We start from the raw sequence: 19215 nt of genomic DNA on the forward strand, positions 1-19215 counted from the left end.
TCATCCGCAATGACAGATAGATTTATTCTTTTTCTGATTTGGATTCCTTTTATTTATTTTCTTCTCTGATTGCTGTGGCTAAAACTTCCAAAGCTATGTTGAATAAGGGTGGTGAGAGTTGGCAACCTTGTCTTGTTCCCAATCTTAGTGGAAATGGTTTCAGTCTTTCACCATTGAGGATGATGTTGGCTGTGGGTTTGTCATATATGGCCTTTACTATGTTGAAGGAAGTTCCCTCTATGCCTACTCTCTGTGGTGTTTTTATCATAAATCGTTGTTGAATTTTTTTGAAAGCTTTCTCTGTATCTATTGAGATGATCATATGGTTTTTATCCTTCAATTTGTTAATATGGTGTATCACATTGATTTATTTGCATATATTGAAGAATCCTTGCATTCCTGTGTTGAACCCCACTTGATCATGGTGTATGATCCCTTTAATGTGCTGTTGGATTCAGTTTCCTAGTATTTTGTTGAGGATATTTGCATCTATGTTCATCAGTGATATTGGCCTGTAGTTTTCTTTCTTTGTGACATCCTTTTCTGGTTTTGGTATCCGGGTGATGGTGGTCTTGTAGAAAGAGTCTGAGTGTGTTCTTCCCTCTGCTATATTTTGGAAGAGCTTGAGAAAAGTGTTTTTATCATAAATCGTTGTTGAATTTTTTTGAAAGCTTTCTCTGTATCTATTGAGATGATCATATGGTTTTTATCCTTCAATTTGTTAATATGGTGTATCACATTGATTTATTTGCATATATTGAAGAATCCTTGCATTCCTGTGTTGAACCCCACTTGATCATGGTGTATGATCCCTTTAATGTGCTGTTGGATTCAGTTTCCTAGTATTTTGTTGAGGATATTTGCATCTATGTTCATCAGTGATATTGGCCTGTAGTTTTCTTTCTTTGTGACATCCTTTTCTGGTTTTGGTATCCGGGTGATGGTGGTCTTGTAGAAAGAGTCTGAGTGTGTTCTTCCCTCTGCTATATTTTGGAAGAGCTTGAGAAAATAGGTGTTAACTCTTCTCTAAATGTTTGATAGAATTCTCCTGTGAAGCCATCTGGTCCTGGGCCTCTGTTTGTTGGAAGATATTTAATCACAGTTTCAATTTCAGTGCTTGTGATTGGTCTGCTCATATTTTCTATTTCTTCCTGATGCAGTCTTTGCAGGTTGTGCATTTCTAAGAATTTGTCCATTTCTTCCAGGTTGTCCATTTTATTGGCATAGAATTGCTTGTAATAATCTCTCATGATCTTTTGTATTTCTGCAGCGTTTGTTGTTACTTCTCCTTTTTCTTTCTAATTCTATTGATTTGAGTCTTCTCCCTTTCTTGATGACTCTGGCTAATGGTTTATCAATATTGTTTATCTTCTCAACAAACCATCTTTTAGTTTTCTTGATCTTTGCTATCGTTTCCTTCATTTCTTTTTCATTTATTTCTGATCTGATCTTTATGATTTCTTTCCTTCTGCTTTGGGGGTTTTTGCTCTTTTTTTCTCTAATTGCTGTAGGTACAAGGTTAGGTTGTTTATTCGAGATGTTTCCTGTTTCTTAAGGTAGGATTGTATTGCTATAAACTTCCCTCTTAGAACTGCTTTTCCGGCAACCCATAGGTTTTGGGTCGTTGTGTCTCCATTGTCATTTGTTTCTAGGTATTTTTTGATTTCCTCTTTGATTTCTTCAGTGATCACTTCGTTATTAAGTAGTGTATTGTTTAGCCTCCATGTTTTGGTATTTTTTATAGAACTTTTCCTGTAATTGATATATAGTCTCATAGCATTGTGGTCGGAAAAGATACTTGATACTATTTCAATTTTCCTAAATTTACCAAGGCTTGATTTGTGACCCAGGATATGATCTATCCTGGAGAATATTCCATGAACATTTGAGAAAAATGTGTATTCTGTTGTTTTTGGATGGAATGCCCTATAAATATCAATTAAGTCCATATTGTTTAATATATCATTTAAATCTTCTGTTTCCTTATTTATTTTCATTTTGAATGATCTGTCCATTGGTGAAAATGGGGTGTTAAAGTCCCCTACTATGAATGTGTTACTGTCAATTTCCCCATTTATGGCTGTTAGTATTTACCTTATGTATTGAGGCATACCTATGTTGGGTGCATAAATATTTACAATTGTTTTATCTCCTCTTGGATCGACCCCTTGATCATTATGTAGTGTCCTTCTTTGTCTCTTGTAATAATCTGTATTTTTAAGTCTATTTGTCTGATATGAGAATTGCTACTCCAGCTTTCATTTGACTTCCATTTGCATGGAATATCTTTTTCCATCCCCTCACTTTCAGTCTGTATGTGTCTCTAGATCTGAAGTGGGTCTCTTCTAGACAGCATATATATGGGTCTTGTTTTTGTATCTATTCAGCCAGTCTGTGTCTTTTGGTGGCAGCATTTAATCCATTTACATTTAAGGTAATTATCGATATGTATGTTCCTATTCCCATTTTCTTAATTGTTTTGCATTTATTATTGTAGGTATTTTCCTTCTCTTGTTTTTCTTGCCTAGAGAAGATCCTTTAACATTTGTTGTAAAGCTGGTATGGTGGTACTGAACTCTCTCAGCTTTTGCTTGTCTGTAAAGGTTTTAATTTCTCCATCAAATCTGAATGAGATCCTTGCTGGATAGAGTAATCTTGGTTGTAGGTTTTTTTTTTTTCATCACTTTAAATATGTCCTGTCACTCCCATCTGACTTGCAGAGTTTCTGCTGAAAGATCAGCTGTTAACCTTATGGGGATTCCCTTGTGTGTTATTTGTTGTTTTTCCCTTGATGCTTTTAATATGTTTTCTTTGTATTTAATTTTTGACAGTTTAATTAATATGTGTTGGAGTGTTTCTCCTTGGATTTATCCTCTATGGGACTCTCTGTACTTCCTGGACTTGATTAACTATTTCCTTTCCCATATTAGGGAAGTTTTCAACTATAATCTCTTCAAATATTTTCTCAGTCCCTTTCTTTTTCTCTTCTTCTTCTGGGACCTCTATAATTCGTATGTTGGTGCATTTAATGTTGTCCCAGAAGTCTCTGAGACTGTCCTCAGTTCTTTTCATTCTTTTTTCTTTAATTTGATCTGCAGTAGTTATTTCCACTATTTTATCTTCCATGTCACTTATCCGTTCTTCTGCCTCAGTTATTCTGATCCCATCTAGAGTATTTTTAAATTCATTTATTGTGTTGTTCATCGTTGCTTGTTTCCTCTATAGTTCGTCTAGATCCTTCTTAAATATTTCTTGCATTTTGTCTATTCTATTTCCAAGATTTTGGATCATCTTTACTATCATTATTCTGAATTCTTTTTCAGGTCGACTGCCTATTTCCTCTTCATTTGTTAGTTCAGGTGGGTTTTTATCTTGCTCCTTCATCTGCTGTGTGCTTTTCTGTCTTTGCATTTTGCTTATCTTACTGTGTTTGGGGTCTCCTTTTTTCAGGCTGCAGGTTTGTACTTCCCATTGTTTTTGGTGTCTGTCTCTTGTGGCTAAAGTTGGTTCAGTGGGTTGTGTAGGCTTCCTGGTGTAGGGGACTAATGCCTGTGTTCTGGTGGTTGAGGCTGTATCTTGTCTTTCTGGTGGGCATGTCCACATCTGGGGGTTTGTTTTGGGGTGTCTGTGGACTTATTATGTTTTTCAGCAGCCTCTCTGCTAATGGATGGGGCTGTGGTCCTGTCTTGCTAGTTGTTTGGCATAGGGTGTCCAGCACTGTAGTTTGCTGGTCATTGGGTGAAGCTGGGTGTTGGTGTTGAGATGGAGGTCTCTGGGAGATTTTTGCCATTTGATATCACGTGTAGCTGGGAGGTCTCTTGTGGACCAGTGTCCTGAAGTTAGCTCTCACACCTCAGAGTGTGAGAGGCACAGCACTGACTCCTGGCTGAAGCACCAAGAGCCTTTCATCCACACGTCTCAGAATAAAAGGGAGGAAATGTAGAAAGAAAGAAAGAAAGAAAGAAAGAAAGAAAGAAAGAAAGGGGATAAAATAAAATAAAATAAGGAAAAAGTAAAATAAAGTTATTAAAATAAAAAATAATTATTAAGAAAAAAAATTTTTTTAAGTAAAAAAACAAAACAAAAAAACGGATGGACAGAACCCTAGGAGAAATGGTGAAAGCAAAGCTATAGAGACAAAATCTCACACAGAAGCATACACATACACCCTCACAAAAAGAGGAAAAGGTGAAAAAATAATATATCTTGCTCTCAAAGTCCACCTCCTCAATTTGGGATGATTCGTTGTCTATTCAGGTTTTCCACCAATGCAGGGTACATCAAGTTGATTGTGGAGCTTTAATCCACTGCTCTTGAGGCTGTTGGGAGAGATTTCTTTTCTCTTCTTTGTTCACACAGCTCCCGGGGTTCAGCTTTGGATTTGGACCCGCCTCTGCATGTAGGTCACCTACACATGTGTGCTCACACACAGGCTTCTTGGTGGTGGCAGCAGCAGCCTTAGTGTCTCATGCCCGTCTCTGGGGTCTGCGCTGTTAGCCGCAGCCTGTGCCCTTCTCTGGAGCTCCGTTAAGCAGCCCTCTTAATCTCCTTTCCTCGAGCAGCAGGAGGCAAGAAAAAGTCTTTTGCCTCTACAGCAGCTCCAGACCTTTTCCCAGACTCCCTCCAGGCTAGTCGTGGTGCACTAAACCCTTCAGGCTGTGTTCACACCACCAACCTCAGTCCTCTCACTGCAATCCGACCGAAGCCCTAGCCTCAGGTCCCAGCCCCCACCCACCCCAGCCAGTGAGCAGACAAGCCTCTTGGGCTGCTGAGTGCCGGTCGGCACTGATCCTCTGTGCAGGAATCTTTCAGCTTTGCCCACCGCACCCCTGTTGCTGTGCTCTCCTCCATGGCTCCGAAGCTTCCCCCCTCCGCCACCCACAGTCTCCGCCCGCGAAGGGGCTTCTAGTGTGTGGAAACCTTTCCTCCTTCACAGCTCCCCCTCACTGGTGCAGGTCCCATCCCCATTCTTTTGTCTCTGTTTATTCTTTTGCCCTACCCAGGTACTTGGGGAGTTTCTTGCCTTTTGGGTGGTCTGAGGTCTTCTGCCATCATTCAGTGGGTATTCTGTAGGAGTTGTTCCACGTGTAGATGTATTTCTGATGTATCTGTGAGGAGGAAGGTGATCTCTGCGTCTTACTCTTCTGTCATCTTCCCCAGGGGATCTGAGAGGAAGTCTCTGAGGCTTCTTTTTGTTCTTCTTTCTCTAAATGCTTTACGTGTAAGGTTAGGTTTTTTATTTGAGATTTTTGTTGTTTCTTGAGGTAGGATTGTATTGGTATAAACTTCCCTCTTACAACTGCTTTCGATGCATCCCATAGGTTTGGGGTCGTTGTATTTTCATTGTCATTTATCTCTTGGTATTTCTTATTTCCTCTTTAATTTCTCCAGTGATCTGTTGGTTATTTAGTAGCATATTGTTTAGCTTCCATGTGTTTTTATTTTTTACAGTTTTGTTCCTGTATTTGATATCTAGTCTCATAGCGTTGTGGTTGGAAAAGATATTTGATATGATTTCAATTTTCTTAAATTTACAGAGGCTTGATTTGTGACCCAAGATATGATCTATCCTGGTGAATGTTTAATGAGCACTTGAGAAGAAAGTGTATTCTGTTGTTTTGGGATGGGATGTGCTATAAATATCAATTAAGTCCATCTTGTCTAATATGTCATTTAAAGCTTGTGCTTCCTTATTTATTTTCATTTTGGGTGATCTGTTCATGGTGAAAGTGGGTTGTTAAATTCCCCTCTTATTATTGTTTTATTGTTGATTTCCCCCTTTAGGGTTTTTAGCCTTTGCCTTAGATATTGAGGTTCTCCTATGTTGGGTGCATAAATATTTACAATTGTTATATCTTTTTCTTGGATTGATCCCTTGATCATTATGTAGTGTCCTACTTTGTTTCTTGTAATAATCTTTATTTTAAAGTCTATTTTGTCTGATATTAGAATTGTTACTCCAGCTTTCTTTTCATTTCCATATCCATGGAATATCTTTTTCCTTCCCCTCACTTCCAGTCTGTATGTGACCCTAGGTCTGACGTGGGGCTCTTGTAGACAGCATATATACAGGTCTTCTTTTTGTATCCTTTTAGCCAGTCTATGTCTTTTGGTTGGAGCATTTAATTCATTTACATTTAAGGTAATTATCCATATAAAAGTTCCTATTACCATTTTCTTAATTGTTTTGGGTTTGTTATTGTACGTCTTTTCCTTCTCTTGTCTTTCTTGCCTCGAGAATTTTCTTTAGCATTTGCTGTAAAACTTGTTTTGTGGTGCTGAATTCTCTTAGCTTTTGCTTGTCTGTAAAGTTTTTAATTTCTCTGTCGAATCTGAATGAGATCCTTGTTGGGCAGAGTCATTTTAGTTGTAGGTTTCTCCCTTTCATCACTTTAAATTGTCCTGCCATTCCCTTCTGGCTTGCAGAGTTTCTGCTGACAGATTGGCTCTTAACCTTATGGGGCTTCCCTGGTGTATTGTTTGCTGATTTTCCCTTGCTGCTTTTAATATATTTTTTTGTATTTAATTTTTGATAATTTGATTAATATGTGTCTTCATGTGTTTCTCCTTGGAATTATCCTGTATGGGATTCTCTGCACTTCCTGGACTTGACTGACTATATCCTTTTCCATGATAGGGATGTTTTCAATTATAATGTATTCAAATATTTTCTCAGACCCTTTCTTTTTCTCTTCTTCTTCTAGACCCCTATAATTTTAATGTTGGTGCCTTTAATGTTGTCTCAGAAGTCTCTGAGATTGTCCTCAATTCTTCTCATTCTTTTTTCTTTATTCTGCTCTGTGGCGTTATTTCTAATATTTTATCTTCCAGATCACTTATCTGTTCTTCTGCCTCAGTTATTCTGCTATTGATTCCTTCTAGAGAATTTTTAATTTTATTTATTGTGTTGTTCATGATTGTTTGTTTGCTCTTTAGTTCTTCTAGGTCCTTTTTAAATGTTTCTTGTATTTTCTCCATTCTATATCCGAGATTTTGGATCATCTTTACTATCGTTATTCTGAATTCTTTTTCAGGTAGACTATTTACTCTTCATTTGCTTGGTCAGATGGGTTTTTACCTTGCTACTTCATCTGCTGCATATTTCTCTGTCTTCTCATTTTGTTTGACTTACTGTTTTGGGGGTCTACTTTTCACAGGCTGCAGCTTTGTAATCTCCATTGATTTTGTCTGCCCCCAGTGGGTGAGGTTGATTCAGTGGCTTGTGTAGGTTTCCTGGTGGAGGGGATTGGTGTCTGTGTTCTGGTGGGTGGGACTGGGTCTTGTCTTTCTGGTGGACAAGGCTGTGTCCGGTGGTGTGTTTTGGTGTTGCTGTGAATTTAGTATCGTTTTAGGCAGCCTCTCTTCGTGTGCTTGGGATTGTGCTCCTTTCTTGACAGTTATTTGGCATAGGTCATCCAGCACTGTAGTTTTCTGGCCATTGCATGGAGCTGGGTCTTAGTTTTGAGACAAAACTCTCTGGGAGAGTTTTTGCCAATTGATATTACTTTGGATCAGCAGGTCTCTGGTGGTCCCATACCTGGACTCGGTTCTCCCACCTTGGAGGGTCAGGTCTGACACCCAGCTGGAGCACCAAGACCCTGTCAGCCACGCTGCTCAGAAGAAGAGGAAAAAATATATATATATATAATAAAACTTACAAAATAAAAAAATAGAATATAAACAAATAAAATTTTATTTTTTAATTTAAAAAAATTTAAAAATAAGGAAGAGAGCAACCAAACCAATAAACAAATCCACCAATGACAACAAACACTAAATCTAAACTAAGATAAACTTAAAAATCAGAAACAAAAACAAATCAGTTGCAGAAAACTAACCCCAAATCTACAGTTACTCCCAAAATCCATTGCCTCAATTGTGGGAACATTCGTTGTCTATTCAGGTATTCCACAGATGCAGGGTTCATCAAGTTGCTTGTGGGTATTTAATCCACTGCTCCTGAGGTTGCATTGAGAAATTTCCCTTTATTTTCTTTGTTTGCACAGCTCCTGGGGTTCAGCTTTGGTTTTAGCCCTGTCTCTGAGTGTAGGTCACCTTCAGGTGTCTGTTCCCCTCCCAGACAGGATGGAGTTAAGACAGCGGCTGATTAGGTCTCCCTTGCTCTCTCAGGCCTGGGAGAAGGAAGGGTATGGTAGTCATAATTGGAATGTGAGGTGAGCCTGCAGCAGCAGAGGCCAGCATGACATTGCAACAGCCTGAGGCATGCCATGTGTTCTCCTGTGGAAGTTGTCCCTGGATCTCAGGACCCTGGCAGTGGCGTGTTGCACAGGCTCCAGTGGGGAGGGTGTGTGGGTAGTGACCTGTGCTTGCACACAGGATTCTTGGTGGCAGTGGCAGCAGCGTTAGTGTTTCATGCTCATCTCTGGGGTCTGAGCTGATATCTATGGTTTGAACCCATCTCTGGAGCTCACTTAGGCAGTGCTCTGCCTTCTGTGGGTACACGGGGAAGGAATCCCCTCTCCTCATGCACCCCAAAACAATTGTCTCTTGCCTCTTAGGTCGTTCCAGACTTTTTCCCTGACTAACTCCCATCTATTTGTAGCTCACTAGCCCCTTTCAGGCTGTCTTCATGCAGCCAATGGCAGTCCTCTCCTTGGGATCTGACCTTCAAAGCCCAAGTCTCAGCTTCCAACCCCCACCTGTCCACCTGGGTGAACAGACAAGCTTCTCAAGCTGGTGAGTGCTGGTCAGCACTGATCCTCTGTGAGAGAATCTCTCCGCTTTGCTCTCTGAACCCATGTTGCTGCACTCTTTTCTGAGTCTCTGTAGATTCTCCTCCTCCCAACCCCCATCTCTGGCAGTGAAGGAGCTTCCTAGCATGTGTACACTTTTCCTCCTTCACAGCTCCCTCCAAGACAGGCAGGTCCCATACCTATTCTTTTGTCTCTGTTTTTTTATTTTGCCCTATCCTGGTACATGGGTATTTTCTTGCATTTTGGGAAGTCTGAGGTCTTCTGCCAGCATCCAGTAGGTGTTCTGTAAGAGCCGTTCCACATATAGTTGTAATTTTGATGTATTTGTGGGGAAGAAGGTGATCTCTACGTCTTACTCCTCCGCCATCTTGAAGGTCTCCCTGACCTATATTATACTGAGATATGTTCCCTCTATGCCAACTTCCTGGAGAGTTTTTACCATAAATTAATATTGAATTTTGTCAAAAGCTTTTTCTGCATCTATTGAGATGATAGTATGGTTTTATTCTTCAGTTTGTTAATATGGTGTATCACACTGATTGATTTGTGGATATTGAAAAATCCTTGCACCTCTGGGATAAATTCTACTTGATCATAGAGTATGATCCTTTTAATGTATTGTTGGATTCAGTTTGTTAATATTTTGTTGAGAATTTTTGCATCTATGTTCATCAGTGATATTAGCCTGTAATTTTTCTGTGTGATATCTTTGTCTGATTTTGGTATCACGGTAATGGTGGTCTCATATAATGAGTTCAGAAGTATTCCTTCTGCAATTTTTTGGAATGATTTGAGAAGTATAAGTGTTAACTCTTCTGTAAATGTTTGGTAGAATTCACCTGTGTAGCTGTCTGGTCCTGGGTTTTTGTTTGTTGGGAGTTTTAAAATAATAGATTCAATTTCATTTCTTGTAATTGGTCTGTTCATATTTTCTGTTGCTTGCAGTTTTCTTCGGAGATTGTACCTTCCAAAGAATTTTTGGATTTCTTCTAGGTTGTCCATTTTATTGGTATATATTTGTTCACAGTAGTTTCTTATGATCTTTTGTATTTCTGTGGTGTCAGTTGTAACTTCTTTTTCATTTCTGACTTTATTGATTTGGGCCCTCTCTCGTTTTCTCTTGATGAGTCTGGCTAAAGGTTTATCAATTTTGTTTAGCTTTTCCAAGAACAAGCTTTTTGTTTCATTGACCTTTTCTATTTTTTTAGTCTGTATTTCATTCATTTCTGCTCTGATCTTTGTGATTTCTTTCCTTCTATTAAATTTGGGTTTTGTCTGTTCTTTCTCTAGTTACTTTAGGGGTAGTAAGGTTAGGTTGTTTATTTTAGATTTTTCTTGTTTCCTAAGGTAAGCTTGTATCACACTAAACTTCCCTTTTCAAACTGCTTTTGCTATGTCCAAAAAGGTTTGGATTGTTTTGTTTTCATTTTCATTTACCTAGAGAGGTATTTTTTAAAATTTTCTCTTTGATTTCTTCAGTGACCCATTGATTGTTTAATAGCATATTGTTTAGCCTCCACATGTTTGTATTTCTTGTAATTTTTTTCATGTAATTGATATCTAGTCTCATGGCTTTCTGATTAGACAAGAGGCTTGATATGATTTCAGCTTTCTTAAATTTACTGAGGCTTGCTTTGTGGCTCAGCATGTGATCTATCTTGGAGAATGTTTCATGTACACTTGAAAGTGTATTCTGCTGGTATGGGATGTAATGTTCTATAAATATCAGTTAAGTGCATCTGATCTAATGTGTCATTAAAGGCCTGTGTTTCCTTTTTAATTTTCTGTGTGGTTGATCTATCCACTGATGTAAGTGGAATGTTAAAATCCCCTACTATTATTGTGTTTCTGTCGATTTCTATCCTTATGTCTGTTAATATTTTCTTTATGTATTTAGGTGCTCCTTTTTGGGTGCATATATATTTACAATTGTTATACCTCTTCTTGGATTGATCCCTTGATCATTGTGTAATGTTCTTGTCTCCTATAACAGTCTTTATTTTAAAGTCTATTTTATGTGATATAAGTACTGCTGCCTTGTTTTTCTTTTGATTTCCATTTGTGTGGAATACCTTTTTGCATACTCTCACTTTCAGTTTGTGTGTGTCTTAAGTCTGAAATAAACTTCTTGTAGGCAGCATATATACAAGTCTTGTTTTTGTATCCATTCAGCCACTCTATGTCTTTTGACAGGATCATTTAGTCCATTTACATTTACATTTATGATAAATTACTGATATATTTGTAATAATGATAATAATGTTCTTATTACCATTTTGTTGATTATTTGGAGGTTGTTCTGTAGTTTTTTCTTCTTTTCTTTTCTTCTTCTGCTCTCTTCTCTTGTGATTTGATGACTATCTTTAGTGTTATGTTTGGACTCTTTTTTCTTTTCTCTCTCTGTATCCACTATAAATTTTTGGTTTGTGGTTACCATGAGATTTTTATATAGCAATCTCTATATACATGAGATTGTTTTAGGTTGCTGATCTCTTAATTTTAAATGCACTTTAACAACCCTGCATTTGTGCTCTCTTCTCCTCATGATCACTGTTTTAGATATTATATTTTACATCTAATTGTTTAGTGTATCTCCTTTTTTAGTTTAACCTCCCTACTAGCTTATGTGTGAATGAGTTCCTACATTTACTGTGGGTTTGCCTTTAATGAGGAGCTTTTTCATTTTGTGATTTTCATTTTCACTTTGAGAAGTTCCTTTTACATTTCTTGTAAAGCTAGTTTGGTCTTGCTGAACTCTTTCATCTTTGCTTTACTGTAAAGTTTTGATTTTTCCATCAAATCTGAATGAGAGACTTACTGGGTAGATTATTCCTGGTTGTATATTTTTCCTTTCCATCTCTTTAAATATATCATTGCCACTCCCTTCTGGCTTGCAGAGTTTGTGCTAAAAATTCAGCTGATAGCTTTATGGGAGTTTCCTTGTATGTTATTTGTTGTTTTTCCCTTTCTGTTCTTAATCTTCTCTCCTTATCTTTAATTTTTGCCATTTTAATTACAATGTGTCTCAGTGTGTTCCTCTTTGAGTTGATCCTGCTTGGGACTCTACACTTCCTGGACTTGCATCCCAGGATCCTGGATCCTGGACTTTCTTTTCCCAGGACAGGGAAGTTTTCAGCTATTATGTCTTCAAATATGTTTTCTGCCCCTTTCTCTATCTCTTCTCCTTTTGGGAACCTTATAATATGAATGTTAGTACACCTGAAGTAGTCCCACAGGTCTCTTAAACTGTCCTCATTTCTTTTCATTCATTTTTTATTCTTTTTCTTATTCAGCTTGAGTGATTTCCACTACTCTGTCTTCCAGCTCATTGATTTGTCCCTCTGTATCATTTAGTCTGCTGTTGGTTCTTTCTAGTGAATTTTTCATTTCAGTATTTCACTCTTAAGCTCTGTTTGGTTCATTTTATATTTTCTAACTCTTTCTTAAAAACTTATAACTTCTCACTGTGTGCATCCATTCTTCTCCTGATTTCTTTGATCATCATGATCACTCTCCTGAACTCTTTCTAGAGTAGATTGCCTATCTCTACTTCACTTAGTTCTTCTGAGGTTTTATCTGCTTCCTTCATATGAAATATTTTCCTCTGTTGCCTCATTTTGCCTAAGTTGCTGTTTGTATTTTTATATATCTGGAAAGTTATTTATGTTTCCTGACCTCAGAGAAGGACCTTCTGTAGATCCTATGCGTCCCAGCAGCACACTTCCCTCTTATCACCCAAGCTATATATTCTAGGGGTTCCCCCATTAGAACTGTATGGGTCCTTCTGTTGTGGTGGGGTGACTATGTGGGCAGTCTTTGGGGTTGTTTATTGTCCAGTTTGATTGATTGCCAGTCTCTGCCTTGTGGAGGCTGCTGGCCACTCTTTGTTGGGACTGGGTCATGAGTTGGCTCACTGCAGAATCCCAGACGCCCCTGGGGCTACTGCTGGCTAACTGGTGGGCAGAGTCAGAGTTCAGAAAGCTCCAGGGCTGTTGCCTGACACTGGTGGTGGAAGCCAGGTCCTGAAGTTAGTGCCAGATTACTGGCAGGAATAACTGTGCCCTGAAATTTGGTTGCAGGGCCCTAGGATCCCAAAGGTGGTGTCAGATTGCTGGTTGTGTGTTTGGAGAGGGGGTTCCTGATACAGTTGGATATGAGGCCCAGGGTGTCCCAAAGCTGTGTTGGCAGGAGCAGGGTCCAGCTGTTCCTAGGGCAGGGTCTGACCTGCTGTGAGAAGGCTGGGTCAACAGGCTGTGAGACTGTGGTTTTCTTGCATCTGGTGTCTGCCTCTGGTGGCTGAGGCTTGTCTTGAGACTAGACCAGACTTCCTGAGGGCAGGTCCAAGGCCCAGGGAATTCTTGGGCTGGTGCCTGTCTGCTGGTGGGTAAAGATGTGTTCTGGGCCCTCTGGTGAGCAGTGCCATGACAAGAGGTGGTGGTGGTCTCAAGAGGTTTTTAAGCAGCCAGTCTGCTGATGGGTGGAGCCATGTTGCTACCCAGTCAGTTCTTTGACCTGAGGCATCCTAGCACTGGATCATATAGGCTGTTGGGTGTGACCAGGTCTTGAAGCTAATGAACTAGAGAGAGGATTCCACAATGGCACCCTCTATCACCATTGTCCATGTGGTAGAAGGGGCTCCCAAGAATGGCTGCCACCAGTGTCTATGCCCCCAGGATGAGTCACAGACACACACACTCCCTCTTTGGAAGACTCTCTAAGATCAGCAGTTAAGTCTGGCCCAGGATCCTCTCAAATTATAGCTTTTGCCCTGGGTTTGAGAGCATGTGAGATTTTTGTGTGCACCCTTTAAGAATGAAGTTTCTCTTTCCTAGTCCTGTTGGACTCCCAAATTTAAGCCTTGTTTTCTCCAAATCTAAATGCTCTGGGAGCACATCACCTGGTGCAAGACCCCGCAGCTGGGGAACCTGACATGGGGCTCAGAACTCTCACCCCTGTGGAAGAACCTATGCAATACAATTATTCTCCAGTTTGTGGGTCACCCACTTGGTGGTATGGAGCTTGACTACATCGTGAGTTCACCCCTCCAACCCAGCCTGTTGTGGTTCCTTCTTTATGTCTTCAGTTATGGAAGATTTTTTCTTGTAGGTTCCAGTCTTTTTTACTGATGGTTGTGCTGCAAATAGCTATGATTTTGGTGTGCTCCTGAGAGGAGGTGAGCTCAGTGTCTTTCTACCCTACTGTCTTGAGTGATCTTCCATTTGTGAATCATCTTTATGATACACTTCTAAAACTAGAATTGCTAAGTCAAAGTATATATGTGTATATATATTCATATATACAATGTTTATTTTTATGTATTTTATATGTGTATATTTATTTATCTTTTAAATACATATAAAATCATAATACATTTTAAGATGGCTATATAGCCAACAGCCATCTTTAAAAATGTTACTATTTTGTTTATATATATATACATATACATATGTGTGTATTTACCATTTGTATTCCTTCTGTAAATTATCTGTACATATATTTTATCTTATTTCTGCTGAGATTTTGACATATTTGTAGAGATTTCAAAAGATTGTGTATTTTCTTATAGGGATCCTATTGTATTCTCTTTAGGCAATTTTACATTTAGCCATTATGACATCATTTATTATATTGTCCATTTACCCCTCTCATTGATTTCAATGTTACTTAAATCCTAAACTATATTTCTTTATATATGGTTCTAGACCCTCGATTCTTCAGCAGTGACTTATTTGCCTGGAACTAATAACTGTTATTTTAATTTTAATTCTTTTTTAGTATATTTTTCTACCTGGAAAAGCAAATTATTTTGCCTCATCATTTTTTCTTTAATAAGATTTTCTTAAATAAATATGTGTGCATTTCTTTTTTCATGTAAATGTTCTAAACAGCTTCCAAGGGCCACAAAAATGTCTTTTTTTCACATTTGAATTGCATTAATTTAATAAATCAATCTAAGAGAAACTCTCACCTTCAACACATGTATAGATGTTTCCAGATTGGTTTAAATCAAATTATAGTTCCTTCAGTATAAGTTCATAATTTTCTCCATACCATCTTTAAAATGTATGGTTAAATTAATTCCTAAGTGTCTTAGGGTTTTTGTTGTTGTTTTAAATATGGTCCATTTGTCACATAGTAAATTTTCAAATTTGTCACTCTTAAGTTATGACAGTAATAGAAAAGTAGGGGATGTTGGAAAATTCTCCTATATCTAAATATCTTCAGGAATTAGTTATTTTTCAGTTGCTTTTCTGGGGTGTTTTTCATTGAATATTTTAATCTCTGTAAATAATGACAGTGTTGTATCTTCTTATCAAATATTTACCCTCTTATTTATGTTCTGGTCTTATTGCCATGACTACCGTCTCCCATATATATATGTTTATCATTAGCTGAGATAGAAGCATTTTTACTAGATCATTTTTATTAGAATATTTCTAATGTCTTACTGTTAACCCTTAATTTGCTATAGGGACCTAATATAAACATTTCTGAGGCTTAGGATATATTTATCCCTAAGTGTTTTCATGTACTCTAAATATTTTCATAAATACTATTACTTTATTTCTAAAATTGTAACTCCTCAGACAGACTTATATTTCCAGATTTAGATATGTGTATATATACATAGATTATTAACTGTTAAATGTCTTCAAGGTACCTGAAACTCAAAGAAGACAAGGCTCAATATCTCCCTTTCAATTGTGCCTTCTCTTTACAGTCTCCACTTATAATAGTGGAATTACCATCTCCCTGTCGCAAATGCTAATTTATGAGAACTGTTTTTGACTTTTCACTCACTCAAGAAGACATAAAGACATAAGAATTTGTACAGAAACTTGGTAAACTTATTTGTGTGTGTATGTGTGTATGCATGCAGAAGTACATAGAAAAAAGGATATATTAATAATTCTGACTTTTTTTTTCTGGGGAAAGAGATTTTCCTAGAGAGAGAAACAAAAATATTTTAAAGTGTATCTGTCACCAAATATTTAAAATATAATTAATATCAATCCTTCTCTAACTCTTCCAAAAAAATAGAAGGGAACACTTTCAAAGTCATTTTCTGAGGCCAACATTACCCTGATACCAAAAGCAGACAAGGCTGCCACAAGAAAAGAAAATTAAGAGGTCAACTTCTCTGATGAACATAGACATAAAAATCTTCAACAAAATATTAGCAAACCAAATTAAACATTACATTAGAAGGATTATACATAATGACCAAGTGAGATTTATTCCAGGGGTGTAAGGATGGTTCAACATCTGCAAATTAATTATTGTGATGCATCACATTAACAAAATGAAGGATAAAAATCATATGATCATCTCAACAGATGCAAAAAATTATGACAAAATTCAACATCCATTTATGATAAAAAAAAAAACCTCTCAACAAAGTGAGTGTAGAGGGAATATACCTCAACATAATAAAGGCCATATATGAAAATCAATGATGATATGAGCTATCATCATACTCAATGGTGAAAAGCTGAAAGCTTGTCCTCTAAAATGAGGAAAAAACATGAGTGCCCATTCTCACCACTCCTATTAAACATAGTACTGGATGTCCTAGAAGAGTAATTAGAAAACAAAAGGAAATAAAAAGCATCCAAATTAGAAAGGAAAAACTAAAATTGTCACAATTTGCAAATGACATAATAATATATAGAGAAAACCTTAAGGACTCCACCAGAAATCTGTTAGGACTAACCAACAAATTCAATAAAGTTGTATAATACAAAATCAATGTAAAAAAATGTGTTGCATTTATATACACTAATAATAAACTTGTCAAAACTATCAGAAAGATAAATTTTTAAAAATCTAATTTATAGTCCCATCAAAAAGAATAAAATGCCTACAAATAAATTTAACCAAGGAAGAGAAACACATGTACAATGAAAATATAAGACATTGATAAAACAAATTGAAAAACCACAAATAAATGGAAAAATATTCTGTGCTCATGGATTGCAAGAACTAATATTACTAAAATGTCCATACTACCCAAAGCAATCTATAGATTTATGCAATCCTTATCAAAATTTCAATACCATTTTTCACAGAAATAGAGCAAACAGTCCTAAAATTTGTATGGTACTACAAAAGAACCTTTAAAACCAAAACAAAACTAAAAAAGAAAAAACTAAGATGGAAGTATCATGCTCCCTGATTTCAAACAATATTACAAAACTATAGTAATCAAAACAGAATTCTATTGCCATAAAAACAGACACACAGACAAATGGAACAGAACAGAAAGCCAGGAGATAAAGTCATGTATATATGTTCAACTAATTTATGACAAAGAATTCAAGAATATACAATGGGGAAAGAAAAATCTCTTCAATAAATGGTGTTGGAAAAACTGGACAGCCACATGAAAAAGAATGATATTGGACCACTGTCCTACACCATACATAAAATCAACTCAAAATGGATTAAGGACTTGAGTGTAAGACCTAACCTAAAATCGTAAAACTCTTAGAAAAAACAGGTGGTAAACTCCTCGACATGTCTTGGCAATGATTTCTTGTATTTGACACCAAAAGTATTTTGCAACAAAAGCAAAAGGAAACAAGTGTCATGACATCAAACTAAAATGCTTCTGCACAGCAAAGGAAACAATCAACAAAATGAGAAAGCAACTAGTGAATGGGAGAAAATATTTGAAAATTATGTATCTGATGAAGATGGATATCAACAAACTGATTCTGAAGTTTATATGGAGATGCAAAAAATCCATAACAGCCAACATAATGTTGAAAGAGAAGAGCAAAGTTGTAAGACTGCCACAACCTGACTTTAAGACTTACTATAAAGCTACAGTAGTTAAAACAATGTGGCATTGGCTAAAGAATAAAAAAAATAGATCTTTGGAACAGAAAAGAGAGTGTAGAAATAAACATAAATATAGTAAATGATCTTTGTCAGTGGAGTAAAAACAATACAATGGAACAAAGACAATCTTTTCAATAAATGTTGCTGGAACAACTGGACATCTACACCCACACACACAAAATGAATCTAGGCACAAACCTCACAATGTTCACAAAAATTAACTCAAAATGGATCATAAAGCTAAATGTAAAATGCAAAACTACAAAATTCCTAGAAGATAAGCTAGAAGAAAACCTAGATGACCTTGGATATGGTGACAACTTTTTAGATAAACATCAAAGGCATGATCCATGAAAGAAATAACTGATAAACTGGATTTCAATAAAATTAAAACTTCTGCTCTGTGAAAGAAGTGTCAATACAATGAGAAGCTACTCTACCACCTTGGTGAAAATGTTTGCAAAAGACACAGCTGATCAAAAAAATCTGTTATTAAAATATTCAAAGAATGAAACACAGAAGTAGAAGCAGCAGCAACAGAAAATGTATGTGCCTCACAAAATCTAAAATATTTTCTATCTGGACTTTTACAGAAACACTTGCCAACCCCTGATGCACACTTCCAGCTATAAATATTGGTATAAAATGATTACAAAGATAGCTCCAATTCCTTTCCTATATTCATGCCTTTTGCAATGTGAATTTGTAATTCTGCCATCAAGAAGTGGAGTCTATTTCCCACCTCCTTAAATCTGGGCTGGCTTTGGGCTTGTTTTGGCCCGTAAAATGTGATGTAAGTGATGGAATGCCAGTTCTGAGCATATAATTCAGGAGGCCTTATACACTTTGGATCCCTTTCTTAGAACTCATTAGACCAAGCCTGGGCTAGGATGCTGAAAGGTGAGAAGAAAGATGGTCGAGGGCTCCACCTTAGACAGCTGACTTCCAGACATGAGAAAGTACAGCCAATTTCAGCAGAACCATCTATCTTCCCAACTTACCAGACCCACAGCTAATATCAGTGAGTCAAGTGGAAAGAGGAGGCTCTGCCTTGCTGCCCAGAACCCTATAAGCAATAATAACAGTGTATTGCTTTAAGCAAAGTGAGTGGTGGGATGGTTTGTTGTGCAGCAAAACATAATTGATACGTGTATCTGACAATAGATTAACAGGAGAAACAACCTAGTTTATTCACACAATTGTGGAAGCACACAAAAGAAGTGGCTTTCTGAACTGGTGGGGGTTAAATGTGTTGGAAGAGGGTTTAGGGGCTCTGTGGGAAGTATGGAAAGTTCTGATGGAGCTCACCTATGCAATTGTCTTGGAATGTCAGTGGTAAAAGTCAGTCACCTTCCTGTTTAGAGACTCCCTTGGCAGGGAGGTGCTTATGGCAGCTGAATTCTCTGGAAGCTCTGCTCTACTCAGATAAGCGATGTTCAGGTACGATTTCTATCTGCATCTATTGTAAAGGTTGTTAGTCCCTTCAACAGCATGTTTTGAATTGAATTGTGTTACTATCCACCAAAAAAAAAAAAAAAAAGATATGTTGAAGTCTTCATCCCCAGTTGCTGAGCATGTGATTTTATTTGGAAATAAGGTTGTTGCATATGTAATTAGTTAAGATGTGGTTATATTGGAGTAGAGTGGAACCCAAATC

The sequence above is a fragment of the Physeter macrocephalus genome, chromosome 9 (genome assembly GCF_002837175.3).
Source record: "Physeter macrocephalus isolate SW-GA chromosome 9, ASM283717v5, whole genome shotgun sequence".
Lineage (NCBI taxonomy): Eukaryota > Metazoa > Chordata > Mammalia > Artiodactyla > Physeteridae > Physeter > Physeter macrocephalus.